This window comes from Panthera tigris, chromosome A1 (assembly GCF_018350195.1).
Source record: "Panthera tigris isolate Pti1 chromosome A1, P.tigris_Pti1_mat1.1, whole genome shotgun sequence".
Classification (NCBI taxonomy): Eukaryota; Metazoa; Chordata; class Mammalia; order Carnivora; family Felidae; genus Panthera; species Panthera tigris.
In genome coordinates, this window is record NC_056660.1 from 25868977 (window position 1) to 25884665 (window position 15689).

The window sequence follows — 15689 nt, forward strand, 5'->3', positions numbered from 1 at the left end:
ACCACTGCCCACAAGAATCAGTTGTTTAGGTGATATAATTTTGATAGTAGGATCTCTAGGAAAAAGCAAGAATGATGACAAAAATTTCAGCTACAATAACAGATGAACCTTAAAGGATAAGGAAAAGGCAAGAAAGACAGAAAGAGATAAAGGAAAAAAGAAGAGAGGGAGACATACAAAAGAGCAGAAAACATACGAAACAGTGAAATGGAAAGGGATGGGGATTGGCACACATTTGTTTTGTTGTTGCTGTTCTGGGTTTACTTCCCTTAGCTGCTCAGCTTTCAGTCCCCATTCTTTCAATAATAGCATCTCCATTTACTTTTTGGTAATTCCATCCTCACTTTTGGATATGCCATCTGGTGGGACTGTTGTTCAGATACTCTGTTTTCCTCCAGCCCCCGAACGGAGCGAAGAGTTGAACCTAGTTAAGCCAGTCAGATTCTCTCTTCCTGGACTCAGAATCCTTTGTTTCAGATGCAGCAGTTGAGAAGTTCATGCTGTGAAGACTCATGTAAGCTGCCTGGGTCTGTCCTTTCCACTACTGGGTCTTTAGCCTCCTCTCCTCAATCCTTGGAGCTTCCCCAGTTTCCCCCCAAAATTCCTTTCTTGCTTAAGTTTACCAGAGCAGCTACCATTGCTTGCCATCAAAGAACGCTAGCTGAAACAGTCAAGGCAGAAGATAAGTGGAAATAAATGCTGAAACTAAGATTTGGGATGCGATCCACTGAGAATCTATTTTTGGTTCCTGAAACAGTAGGTATTGGGGACAAACCTAGCTTAAACCTGAAACAGAGTACATATTAGTGTTCACTCATTTCAGATCTCTAGGAGCAAATATAACTCACACTGTAAAGTAGCACAGGGTTTCCAAAAGGTGAGAGTAATATTCTTTTTCAAGGATAACCTATTGTAGAATTGACATCACAGTTGGGGTACGGAAAGAGTTTGTGTTTTTTTCTGTATAGTTTTGTTCTATATAAGATCTTTGTGTCTTTGATAATTTCACATCTTTGGCATGACTAAAGGATTTTTCCATTCAAATCAACCTCCTTCAACTTGGCCAGTCTCTTCTTCCTCCCCGCCCCTCCACTTGCCCCGTGGGATTCTTTCTTTTCACTGCCAAGGATTAAATTCTCTTGTGAAAGCCTTCAAGGCAATAGACATCTGTACTGGAAAGGAGATACAAAACTGTCCAAAAAGAGAGGAGCACTTCCAAAGCTTAGGGGAGAAAATAACTGAACTCTTATTCATATTGGGGAAAAAATCTGGTTTCAAACTGAGTTTTTTATTGACTTTTTTGCTGTTGTTGTAAAAAAGGATCATCGTTTATGTTGAATAAGAAAAGGTTATTGTTCTCCTTGACCAAAGATGCTAAGTTTGCATGTTTTGAACATCAAACAAACATCTCCATAGAGAATGGCTTGCTGCCAATATCTGGTGAGCAGGCCAGACTTTCAGCGCGGCCCAGTTATACCAGTTCTGTGTTGGTGGGCGAGCAATTCCAGAGAGAAGGCTGAATTAGAATTCAGCCCTAATCCTGCTTGGGATGCTGGCCTTATTGGGTCTTAGCTTGATGGCCAGAAGACAATCCCACAGCATTCCAGTAGCACAGATCCATGGCTCCCTCCTCAAGCCATGTGCACGAAAGGCACCATGCTGCTGGCAATGGGCAAACATCAGATGCAGTGAGCACAAATAATAATTGTACACCCACGGTATACAATACAGACCTTAACAATTACTTTGTTATTTTATCAGTTCTAATCTCTCTGCCCTTATAAATATCTGACATTACTATTATATTCTGGCAATTGATGTGTGGAGTCATATGTTGTGCCAAACGGAATTGATTGTCAGTTTAGATACGATAAGGAGGATCATGCAGGAATGATATATTATCCAAACTCTACCCTTTCAACTTTACTCAGCAGTTTAGTCTATTAATACAACAACTCATGGGAAGCCTGAGGCTGGATATGAGCGAATATGAATCAATGCACAAGAACTGAGCTCTAGGGGCTCCTGGGTGGCTCGGTTGGTTGAGTGCCTGACTCTTGATTTTGGCTCAGATAGTGATCCCAGGGTTGTGGGATCCAAGCCCCAGGTGGGGTTCCATGCTCATCGTGGAGCCTGCTCGGGATTCTCTCTCTCTCTCTCTCTCTCTCTCTCTCTCTCTCTCCTGCTTCCCCTCCCCTGGTTTGCACACTCTTTCTCCCTCTAGATACCTAAAAAAAAAAAAAAAAAAAAAAAAAAAAAAAAAAAAAAAAAAAATTTAAAAAGAACTGAGCTCTAGATATTAAATCTTAGAAAATAGCCCCTTGAAAAGGTATCCTCTTTATGTTTATTTGCCATGGGAAATGGTGTATTTTTTTGCTCCGTGTGCAAATTTAGCTTGGGGGGAAACTCACATAGGTGATGATGTCAGGTCTCCCAAATGCTAGATGACTGACCCCTTCAGTAAAAGAACCTAAGCATTCTTTGCTTTTCTTATAATTGCTCAGGCTTCACTTCTATTGAAAAGTGGCCACAAAAGCCATTCTATGAAATGACTCTTTAATATTTGATAAATGAGTCCGTCTTAGGGGCCTATATGGTTGCAGCAATCATGTTTCTCAGCTAAGACTGCGTGTGTTCACATGGGACGGTCATTAAACAAACCTTTTAACATGACAGGAGTTCACTTCTTCTGTCTCATTTCCCAGAAAGAAGAATAATGGAATAAAGTCTGGATAGTTAAAAGGGAAAGAAAAGGGTATGCACTCTTCCCCCACTACGGCTTTCTAACCTAGAAAGGCAACATAATTTGGGGCAAAGAGCTACATTTTAAGTGGCAAAGTAAATAGGAGATATTTATTCCTATATCTTCATGACACTTTAATGATATAGTAGACGATTCTTACTAGGCCCTTAATGACTTGAGAAAACTGAGACAAAGGGATGCTGGAAAACATATTAAATATTACACAATTAATCTGAATTAAAAGACCAGAACTTGCTCAAATATCCTCAAATATCATTCAGGGGAATGAACCTCAAGGTGGAGAGTGAATTGGACAATATAGATACGAGGTATTCAGCTTTCATCTGGATCCTGATATTTATTTCCATTCTATTCCAAGTGAGATCTGCTTCTAACCACAGACGAAGAGAGCTCCAGTCCCTCCCCAGAGATATCAGACTGTCAGACCTCTCTCTTGGGTTTCTCCTCCCTGCCCCACACTCCCACACCCCATGCACGCCACGCATACCTACCAGCTGCCCACCAGAAGCAGCTGCCTCAGGACGGGGCTGGCAGGGGAAGTCTTCCATGGATGGACAGCCCTTAGCAGCAGCAAGAGTCCTCAGCAAAATTGTCCTTTTGGCCTCAATTCTGACTTTGGGCTCTGACCCAGGTCTGGCAAAAGATAATATGTACCCATTGTAGAAAACATGAAAAGTACATAGAATTTTTAAAAATTGCTTATAATCTCGGGGCGCCTGGGTGACTCAGTCAGGTAAGTGTTCGACTTCGGCTCAGGTCGTGATCTCGTGGTTTGTGGGTTCAAGCCCCATGTTGGGCTCTTTGCTGACAGCTCAGAGCCTGGAGCCTGCTTCGGATTCTGTGTCTCCCTCTCTCTCTGCCCCTCCCCTGCTTATGCTCTGTCTCTGTCTCTTTCTCTCTCAAAGATAAGTAAACACTTAAAAAAAATTTTTTTTAAATTGCTTATAATCTCACCACTAAGTGATGACTGTCAATATTTTGGTCTAGTTTTTTAAAAATTTAATCTAAGTAAAGCATATAAATGTTCATTTAGTTGGGGTCACATCTTATATGCAATGTTGAATCCTGCTTTACTTTTTTTTTTTTAACTTTGTAAATGAACATTTCTCCATGTCATAAGAACATTTCTTTATAACCACCACACACACCTATTATAAAAAAATAATGATTATAGAGATCAAGGAGAAGTCACAAAACTGAAGGGGAAAAAAGCAAACAATCTAAAAGTTGGAGATGGAGGAACGGTCGTTCTAATTACCAACTCGCAGATCCTAAACGTTATGGAGGAGGATGTTCAAGGAAGAAATCAGAAACTGGTACAAAAGGAATGAAACAGCTTTGATAAATGTATAAAATAATGAAAAGATAGTTGTTAGCAAAGATGTAATATGTAATATTTAAACAACCAAGAAGACAATCGCTATTGTGCAGTATCAGATTACATTGGTAAGATTAATTAACATAGTTTTATTAAATAATAAAAGGGAAATGCAGAGATTTTAAAAAGATGCCTAGAGAAAATATGCACAAAGGAGCTCTTTAATTGTGAGATATTACAATATTCTTAACATGGCACTGCAGGTTCTGACATTAGATTCCATTTGTGAGCTTTAGTGAGGTGTTAGGAAAAGAGGTCAACAGTATGTTAAAGGCAGAACTGTCTAATTCCTCTCCACCCCTGCCAAAGATTATTCTCAAGGACACGAAAAAAATGTGGTATGGGGCGCCTGGGTGGCTCAGTCGGTTAAGTGTCTGACTTCAGGTCATGATCTCATGGTCCGTGGGTTCGAGCCCCGAGTCGGGCTCTGTGCTGACAGCTCAGAGCCTGGAGCCTGCTTCAGATTCTGTCTGTCTGTCTGTCTCTCTCTCTCTGCTCCTCCCCCACTCATGCTCTGTCTATCCCCTTCTCTCAAAACCGAATAAGTGTTAAAAAAAATATTTTTAAGAAAAAATGTGGTAGTATTTGACCTCTACCAAACTATTTTGTATTCACTGGAGATCGATCCCGATACCACCAGCCCCTCCCTTTGCTTCAGAGATCTCTCCTACTTCCCAGTTACAACCAGGGGGTGGGCTAGAGCTGGGAAGACAGGGCCTTGGAGAAAATTGTGGCTTATTGCAAAGATGATGGGCTGTGGAGTCAGACATAAGTTGAATTCCGATCCAAGAGTTGTCACTTGCAACTCTGTCACCTAGACAAGGGACTCAGGGGTTCCCTTCCCCCTTTATACAGTGGAGATAATAAATCTATTTCTTATAGGATGTTAAATAAAAGATGGTTGTTGTTATTTCTACTTCATTTTTATTTATCCATATATTTCAGTTCTCCCCCCACACACATTTTTTGACCATGGAATCGTAGCTCATTTCGACAGCAATTCTGGTTTCTTGTTCATTTCATTTTTTATCATTAGTCCCCTGAACTTGTGCTATGATAAGCCAGAAAAATTCCTTTCATCCCAGTACTTGTCATTTGATGTTTAATAAAGCTTATAGGTGGCACTCATAATATTCTTTAAACATTCATTAAACAAAAATTCCCTCAATAAATTTTTTATTGAGAGCCTAACATGTGCTAAGCACTAAGCCACATGATATAGCTAGAAATTAATAAATCCAGCTGGATAAGAAAGTCAGAGAGACAATGTCTAAATATATTTAGAAAAAATGGATAATAGAGGGGGCTAGTAAAAGTTGGATTCTCGGTGTAATGTAAGTTAACGGCAATGTTGATTTAATTTCAGGAAACTTTCTGATAGGATAAGAATATGAATTAAGAAATTGGAAAGGTAGGGGCACCTGGGTGGCTCAGTAGGTTTAGCGTCTGACTTCAGCTCAGGTCATGATCTCACCATTTGTGGGTTTGAGCCCCCCATCTGGCTCTGTGCTGACAACTCAGAGTCTCGAGCCTCCTTTAGATTCTGTGTCTCCCTCTCTCTGTGCCCCTCCCCCGCTTGTGCTCTGTCTCTCTCCCTCAAAAAATATATAAACATTAAAAATAGTTAAAAAAAAGAAATTGGAAAGGTAAAATACAGTGGTAATCAGGAGATTTAATTTCAGCCCACACATTAGCTATACAATTTTGAGCAAGATGTTTAACTTTTCTGGACTTTAGTTTCTTTATCTGTACAATGGAATTTGGAGTCACAAACTAAAATATATCAAATACTCTCCTAACTAACTCATAAGTTCAAGGGGAAACCATAATGGAAATTATAAAATATTTTTATTCATACAGCATACCAAAAGTTGTGGGTAATTGAAAAGGTAATTAGTATTAATTAGAATGAAATGCATGTATGTAAATGAATTTAAAATATAAGATTGAAAATAATTGAGCTATCTGTGTAGCTCAAAAAGCTAGGAAAAAACAAAGTAAAAAAGAAAATAATTAAATTAACAATGGAAATTAAGGAAATAAAAAATAATAAAGACATAGATTATTAACAAAACCAAAACCTCACTTTTGGAAATAATCCAGACAAGGCAAGTTATGGAAAGAAAATAATGGGCCAACCTCACTTATAACTTTAGATGCAAAATTTCTAAATTAAGTACTAACAAACTGGGTGGCTCGGTTCGTTGAGCGTCCCACTCTTGATTTCTGCTCAGGTCATGATCTCATTGATGTGAGATCAGCCTCTGCATTGGCTGTGGAGCCTACTTGAGATGTTCTCTCTTCTTCTTCCTCTGCCCCTGCCCTGCTTGCACACGTGTGCACTCTCTCTCTCTCTCTCTCTCAAAAAAAAAGCGTGATTAATGGTACAGCCATTGTAGAAAACGTTATGGAGGTTCTTTTTTAAAAAATTTTTTATTAAAAAAATTTTTTTTGTTTAGTTTTATTTGTTTTTGAGAGAAAGAGAGTGCAAGTGGGGAAGGGGCAGAGAGAGGGGGACTGAGAACCCAAAGATCTGAAGTGGGTTCTGCAGTGACAGAAGAGAGTCTGATGGGAGGCTGGAACTCAATAACCGTGAGATCACAACCAGAGCCAAAGCCAGATGCTCAACCAACTGAGCCACCCAGGCGCCCCATTAAAAAACTAAAAATAGAGTTACCATATAATCCAGCTATCTCACTTGTATGTGTATGTCCAAAAGAATTCAGAGGATCTTAAAGAGATATTTACATACCCATGGTTCATTGCAGCACTATTCACAATAGTCAAGAGGAGGGAGCAACACAAATCCCCATCAACAGATGAGAGAATTAAGAAAATGTGGAATATACCTACAGGGGAATATTACTCAGCCTTAAAAAAGAAAAAGGAGGGAAGTCTTGTCACACACTACAACATGGATGAACCAGGAGGCTGTTACGCTAAGTGAGTCAGAAAAGAATACTGTATGATTCCACACATAGGAAATGTCTAAAGTAATCAAAATCATAAAAACAGAGAATAGAAAGGTGGTTACTAAGAGCTGGGAGAAGTTGGGTAGCAGAATTAGTGTTTGGCGGGTATAGAGTTTCAGTTTTGTAAGACGAAAATGTTCTAGAGATCTATGGCACAACAGTATGAAAATACTTAACACTACTGAAACATACCCTTAAAAATGGTTAAGATGGCAAATTTAAGGCAATGTGTTATATGTAAGTGATGAATCACTAAATTCTACTCTTGAAAACATTATTTAAAAAAAAAATTTTAATGTTTATTCATTTTTGAGAGAGAGAGAGAGCATGACCTGGGGGAGGGGAAGAGAGTGAGGGAGACACAGAATCTGAAATAGGCTCCAGGCTCCAGATTCTCAGCACAGTGCCCAATGGAGAGCCTGAACCCACAAACTGCAAAATCATGACCTGAGCCAAAGTTGGACGCCCAACTGACTGAGCCACCCAGGTGCCCCTCTACTCTTGAAATAATTATTACATTATATGCTAACTAACTTGAAATTTTTTTAAGTTTATTTTTTAAGAGAGAGAGCAAGCAAGCAGGGGAGGGGCAGGGTAGAGGGAGAGGGAGAATTGCAAGCAGGCTCTGTACTGCCAGCACAGAGCCCTATGTGGGGCTCGAACCCACAAACTGTGAGATCATGACCCAAGATGAAATCAAGAGTCAGACGCCCAACCAACTGAGCCACCCAGGAGCCCCATATGTGTTAACTAACTTGAATTTAAATAAAATTTAAGAATTAAAAATAATTTGGGAAAATTTCTACCAGCAATATAACTGGAAAAGAGAAATGAATTCATACATAATAATAAGAAAACTTTTATAGAAAGTTTGGGCAAAACTTGTACAGAAAGAGTAAACAGATTAATCCATTCACAGAACATGAATTAGTGACTCAAATTTTTTGAAAAAAAAAAAAAACAACAAAACTTCAACCTCACAGATAGTCTAAGAAATGCAAATTTAAATAAAGAAATGCCTATTTATTTATTAAAAGTTTATTTATTTATTTTGAGAGAGAGAGGCAGAGAGAAAAGGAGAGAGAGAATCCCAAGTAAGCTCCATGCTGCCAGAGAAGAGCCCAGCAAGGGGCTCGATCCCACAAACCATGAGATCATGACCTGAGCCAAAACCAAGAGTCTGATGCTTAACTAACTGGGCTACCCAGGAGCCCCAAGAGATGCCTTTTAAAAAGAAATCTTTGAAATTAACAATGATTTTTAAAAGACTGCAATTCCGTTTGGCAAGACAGGCCCTCGTGCCCTGCTGGTGAGAATGTAAGACGATTTACACTTTTTTATATTAATTGTGTATCGCTTGTAGTAACAAGTTACTGTAATACTTAGCAGCTCAAAGCAATAAACATCTATCATTTCACATTTTCTGTGGATCAGGGACCTAGGGACTGCTTAACCTGCTGCTTAGGAAGGGCAGTCCGTAGCTGGACGTGGTCACTGCAAGCTCAACTCGGGCAGGAGAAACTACTTTTACTCTCACTCTTGAGATTGTTGGCCAGGATCAGTGGGTCATGCCTATTGGCCAACAACCTCAGTTCCTGGCCGTGTGGACTTCTCCATAGGCTGCCAGTCTGTCCCCACAATATGGCAGCTGGGTTCTCTCAGGGCTAGTGACCCTAGAGGAAGAGTGACCAAGACAAGCTATAGTTTCTTTTATTATTTTTTTATTAAAAAATTTTTGTTTAATGTTTGTTTTTGAGAGAGAAAGCGAGAGCGAGCAAGCAGGGGAGGGGCAGAGAGAGGGGGACACAGAATCTGAAGCAGGCTCCAAACTCTGAGCTGTCAGCACAGAGTCTGATGGGGGGGGGGGTGGTGCTCCATGAGATCAACACAGAGCCCAACTCAGATGCTTAACCGACTGAGCCACCCAGGCACCCTGCTATAGTTTCTTTTATAACCTAACCTTGCAGGTGACCTATCATTGCTCTGCTGTATTCTTTTGGTCACACAGACCAATCTTGGTAAATGTGGATAAGGACCACATAAAGGTAGGAAGACCAGGAGGCAGGGATCATTGGGGGCCTTCTTGAAGGCTAGGTGTCACATTTCTTTAATTTGTCAATATTTAAGAGTTTATACCTTTAATCCAATAATATTAGGTAATTACATTTCTAGCAATGTATTCTAAGAAAGGAATCATGTATGTGGCCAAATAATATGCCTAAGCGTGTATACCATTTTTATAATAGTATGATATGGAAATGACTTAAATGTGTAATAATCAAGAATGTATTTATCAAATAAATGATAATACTATATGATGGATTATGTATCCATCAAAAGTGGTGATTTTGAAGAATTTTTCATATCATGGGGAAATTATAATATGCTTATTTTTGAAAGGCAGGGCATAAACATTTGTATATAATATGACAATTATGTGAAAATTATAATAATTATGTTTAAAAGATGATTAGGCATATTCTAATACAGTGAGAAGATAGAACAAAATATATATGCTATTCCTGGCCTCCCCTCTCCCCCAGAAAAGCTAAACCTGGATCTAATTATGAAGGAACAATCAAACAAGTCTAACTTTTGGGATGTAGTGAAAAATGACTGGTCTGCCTGCAATCTTCAAAAATGTCAGTGTCAAAAAAAAGAAAAGAAAAGAAAAAGGCCAGGGAATTGTTTCAGATTAAAGGAGGGTGCAATGAATTTTTCTCAATTGACTTGGATTATTATTATTATTATTATTATTTTTAGTTTTATAACATTAATGGGACAATAACTGGGAAAATTTGAATGTGGGCTTTATATTAGATAATAGCAGTGTCAACATTAAATTTCCTGAGCATGATCATAGTGTTATGATTACAGGGAAAAATGTTGTTGTACTTAAGAGATGCATGTTGAAGTCTTTAGGGTTGACGTGTCATGTAACTTTCCTGTGTGTGTGTGTGTGTGTGTGTGTGTGTGTGTGAGAGAGAGAGAGAGAGAGAGAGAGAGAGATAATGAGTTATTCTAAGAAAAAGTAAATGTGGCAAGATGTTTACGATTGGTAAATCTACGTGGAGTATAAGGTGTTTATCTTACTATTCTTGCAACTTTTCAAATAGTTTGAAAGTTGAAGAAAATAATATTTTAAAGTTAAATGCAACATTAGAAAGGATTGAGGTAGTAAGAGAGGCTTTATTTTATTCTAAAATTAACATAAAATTTTATACTTGTCTGTAGTTCTCTATATTCAGTATTTTAATATGCTGAGCCTATTATTTTTACAATTGGCAGATAATAAAAGTTGTATAAAAAGGATTTTTTACTTAAGTTTTTGTATGTGATTCTTTAATTCTTTAAATGGCTTTATTTAATATTGTATGTAACAGAAATTAAAAAAAATTTTTTTAATGTTTATTTATTTCTGAGACAGAGAGAGACAGAGCATGAGAGGGGGAGGGGCAGAGAGAGAGGGAGACACAGAATCTGAAGCAGACTCCAGGCTTTGAGCTGTCAGCACAGAGCCCTACGTGGGGCTCCAACTCACAAACCAACTCACAAACCATGAGATCATGACCTGAGCCGAAGTCCATTGCTCAACTGACTGAGCCACCCAGGCACCCCCAGAAATTTTACCTTGAAACTGAAATAAGATGATTTCAGTCTGCAAACAACATACAGAACAACCATATTTGCTCGTTGTAAAAGATGTAGGTTGACAGCAGGGATGACCCTTAATGCATCATGCTTATGATATAAAATGTCCAAGAAAAGGCAAAAATATAGACACAGAAAGTAGAGTAGTGGTGCCTAGGGTTGAAAGAATGATGAGTGACTGTAAATGGGAATGAAATTTCTTCTTGGGGTGATGGAAATGTCCTAGTGGTAATTAATGGTTGTACAACCTTGTAAATATACTAAAATTCATTGAATTCCACACTTAAAACAGGTGAGGCACCTGGGTGCTGCAGTGGGTTGACCATCCAACTCTTGATTATGGTTCAGGTCGTGATTCTGGGGTCATAGGATCGAGCCCCACATTGGGCTCCTCGCTGAGCTTGGAGCCTGCTTGTGATTTTTTCTCTCTTGCCCTCTGTCCTGCCTCCACTTGCATGCATGTGTGTGTGTGTGCATACTCTCTCTCAAATAATAAAAAAAATGTTAAAAAAATGTTAAAAACAGGTGAATTTATGGTATATGAATGATAGCTCAGTTGTTTAAAAGATAGTTTATTTATTTATTTAAAAAAATTTTTTTTTATCGTTTATTTATTTTTGAGACAGAGAGAGACAGAGCATGAACGGGGGAGGGGCAGAGAGAGAGGGAGACACAGAATCGGAAGCAGACTCCAGGCCCTGAGCCATCAGCTCACAGCCCGACGCAGGGCTCGAACTCACGGACCGCGAGATCGTGACCTGAGCTGAAGTCAGACGCTTAACCGACTGAGCCACCCAGGCGCCCCTATTTATTTATTTTTAATGTTTATTTATTTTTGAGAGACAGAGAGAGACAGAGTGTGAGCAGGGGAGGGGCAGAGAGAGAGAGAGAGAGAAAGACACAGAATCTGAGGAGGCTCCAGGCTCCGAGCTGTCAGCACAGAGCCCAACGCAGGGCTCGAACTCACAAGTGGTGATATCCTGAGCCGCAGTCAGACGCTTAACCAACTGAGCCACCCAAGCGCCCTAAAAAGATACAGTTTAAAACACTTTAGCCAGATGAAACACAATCTCAATTTGAAGAGACATCAAAGGTATGAGAAGTTTACTAGAATTACCTGAGAAATAGTCAATAGAATTTTAACTGTTTCTATCCTTAGATTTTCCTTATTTTTATCAAGAGACACATCATTAGTTCAAACTTCCTGGAGGCATTTAGATGGAGAGAAACATCTGATTTACTGACTAATTCTCTAAAGCATACTTTTATAAATTTAAAGTTCACACAACGGCTAGAGTCAAGCTAGTAGTGGATCATAGATGACCTATTGCTTAATTAACGGATTGAGATGCTTTGTAATTACAATTTAAATTTTTCATTCTTCCAGCAATTGATTACTTAGTGTTTACTATGACCGGTTTTAGAGGCAACTGCCAACATATAATTGTATGTATAGAAGTGATGGTGAAGGTAAATATTTTATTTTATTTTTTTAATGTTTATTTTTGAGAGAGAGAGGGGGGAAGAGAAAGAGAGATATCACGAATGGGGGATGGGCAAAGGTAAATATTTCAAAATGCTCTGTGGAGTCAGGTTTATATGCTTAATTTCTAAGCATATCCTTCTTCTTTTTTTTTTTTTTTAAATAGGTAATACCAATGTAAATTTGCTCTCAGTCCATGAATCACAATGAATGCAGTATGAATGACTGAGATTTCACTGTGTTCACAAAAGTGTTACTGAGGTTATTCTTGGTAAATCTAAATGACTCTATAAAATATTAGTTAAAAGATATTTGCACAATGAGATATCAGCTCCCATTAGTCAGAATGGCTAGAATCAAAAAGGCTAGAAATAACAAGTGTTGGTAAGGATGTGGAGCAAAGGTAAGCCTTGTGCACTGTTGGTGGAAATGTAAATTAGTGCAGCCGCTATGGAGAACAGTATAAAGGTTCCTCAACAAAATAAAAATAGAAATACCATACAACCCAGTAATTCCATTTTGGGGGTATTTATCCAAAGAAAACAAAAACACTAATTTGAAAGCATAGATGCACTCCTATGTTTGTTGCAGTATTATTACAATAAATAAGATACGGAAGTAACCTAAGTGTCCACTGGTAGATGAATGGATAAAGAAGTTATGGTGTATATACACCCCATGGAATAGTACTCAGCCTTAAAAAAAACGAGATCTTGCCATTCAGTGGGAATTATGCTAAGTGAAATAAGTCAGAGAAAGACAATACCATATGATTTCACTTATATGTGGAATCTAAAGAAGAAAATAAATGAACAAACAAAAAGAAACAGACTCACAAATAGAACAGATTGGTGATTGCCAGAGGAGAGAGAGGTAGAGGGAGGGGATAGGTGAAATCGGGAAGGGATTAAGAACTATAAACATCCAGTTATAACAAAAATAAGTCATGGGGATGAAAGGTACAGCATAGGGATGTAATAACTTTATATGGTGACTGAGAGTAACTACACTTATCACAGTGAGCATTTTGTAACATGTATAATTGTTGAATCGCTATATGGTGCACCTGAAGCTAATATAATATTATATGTTAACTATACTTCAAATAAAAAATGTTTGACCAGAATTAGAAAATTATATGCTAATTCCAATTGTGCCAATTGGTTCTGAAGCACAGTAATAACTGGAAGCTTCTGCTAAGTCCTCTGGGAGCTGCCTCTTACTCAACCACTTACTAATTCCATACAGGCCTTGAGTGGCTTTGCGTAAATGTGATAGGACAGTGCCCTCCCTGACCCACTGGTATGGAGCACCTAGAACAGGCTCTGTACGCATGCCTGTATAAAAATTCGGTGGTGGGCAGTGGATGTGATGTTCCATAGAACCACACTTGACCAATGGAGAATGGAAATTGGTAGATAAATGTGAACCTTTTTTGTCTCCTCAAAAGCATGCTTAAGCCTCCTCCATGAGAACCAACTCAATGATACATCCTCGTATTGGTTTTTCCTCTTTCCCTGTTTTACTCCCTTTCCCCCCAGCTGATATACCTGCCTCCTGGCCCTATTTTTTCAAATAAACTAACTACATGCAAGCCTTGTCTCCCATTTGGGAGATACTCAGCCTAAGACATACAGGATATTTGATATATGCAATCTATAGTACTTGTTAGTAAATTCTTGCTGAATAATTGACAATGTTGTACCAATAGATTTGTATTTTTCACTTGAATTGCATCATTTGAGTAGTAGGAATTTTATAGAAAATGAACCCCTAATTCATTTTAGGAATTAATAGTAATACGAAATGATTCCCTAATGTACATTTGATGGCAGAGTCTTCAATGTAAGTTCTGGTTGTATCTGTCATTTAACTTGTATATCAGGGTCACTGTCATTAGGAAACTACCTTACGCCTCAGAAGAAGACAGTAATCATATGAAATGATGTTCAGGAGTCCAGGTTCTATATGTTTAGGGTTCATTTTTGTTTGAAGAAGGCGTGCCAGCTTCCACCCCCCTGCCAATTAAATAAAAATAAAGAGGCCAAGTCAGAGACAGAAGTGGTTTGTTTGTTTGTTTGTTTGTTTATTAAAATCTGTGTACCCAAAGTGGGGCTCAGACTCACAACCTATATATCAAGAGTCCCATGCTTTGCTGACTGAGCCAGCCAGATGCCCCCAGAGTTAAATGCAAAGGGGTTTGGTTAAGAGTGGGTCCGCCTAATCTTCCAGAGGCTTCTAGTTGCTCTTCAATCTACCACAGGCACCTGAGAGTTCTGTATTAATTTTAAATTCTATCCCCATGCAGACTTTCTGAGCATTACTTCAGTACCCCTGAGTACTTGCTCCACTACTGACCCTATTATTTTTTGATGACCTGATTATTGCACATTTCTGTTGGTTGTATAATGTTGTCTACTGAGCTATGATTATAATCATTCTAGAATGTTCTGTTACAAGGTCTGTAGGCAAAAGTGGAGTTTTCAGTTCCACATTAAAAATGGGCTACAATTGGGGCCCCTGGGTGGGTCAGTCTGTTAAGCGCCTGACTTTGGTTCAGATCATGATCTCACAGCTTGTGAGTTTGAGCCCCGGGTCAGGCTCTCTCCTGAATGCTCAGAGCCTGGAACATGCTTCAGATTCTGTGTCTCCCTCTCTCTCAACCCCACCCCTGCTCACACTCTGTCTCTCTCTCTCCTTCAAAAATAAATAAACAGGGGCGCCTGGGTGGCTCAGTCAGTTAAGCATCCGACTTCGGCTCAGGTCATGATCTCACGGTCCAGTCGGTGAGTTCGAGCCCTGCATCAGGCTCTGTGCTGACAGCTCAGAGCCTGGAGCCTGTTTCAGATTCTGTGTCTCCCTCTCTCCCTGACCCTCCCCCGTTCATACTGTCTCTCCCTGTCTCAAAAATAAATAAACGTTAAAAAATTAAAAAAACAAAAAACAAAAAAAACCCCAAAAAAACAAAAATAAATAAACATTAAAAAAAAAAAAGGGCTACAATTTAGGGGCACCGAGGTGGGTCAGCCAGTTAAGCGTCCAGCTCTTGATTTTGCATCAGGTCTTGATCTCACAGTTCGTGAGTTTGAGCCCTGCACTGCTAGTGCAGAGCCTCCTTGGGATTCTCTCTCTCTCTCTCTCTCTCTCTCTCTCTCTCTCTCTCTCCCTTGCTCTCTCTCAAAATAAATAAATAAACTTAAAAAAATAACTTTAAAAATAAGTAAAAAATTAAAATGAGCTACAATTTAGACAAGTCCTTAACAAATGTTTGTGGGCAGAGAGACCTCATTGAAACAACAGCAGTCAATTCCTCATTATCTTTGCTATTAGAAGAAAGTAATGGTGGAATTCTTCCAAAATAGTGGATAAAGTATAATACTATAATGGATTTCCTCCCCTACCCCCCAAAGGATTTGCCTGCCTAAACTTTTTTTTTTTTTT

At 38.9% G+C, this 15689-nt stretch overlaps 1 long non-coding RNA gene across 1 annotated transcript; it reads right to left on the reverse strand.

Annotated features, from left to right (window-relative positions):
• Positions 1-1269: 1269 nt before the first annotated feature.
• LOC122235526 lies at positions 1270-14256 on the reverse strand. The gene is made up of 3 exons (XR_006213588.1): positions 14157-14256; positions 3256-3397; positions 1270-1662 (listed from the first exon to the last, which is right to left on the reverse strand). It is a non-coding gene; the product is annotated as an uncharacterized LOC122235526 (long non-coding RNA).
• Positions 14257-15689: the final 1433 nt, after the last annotated feature.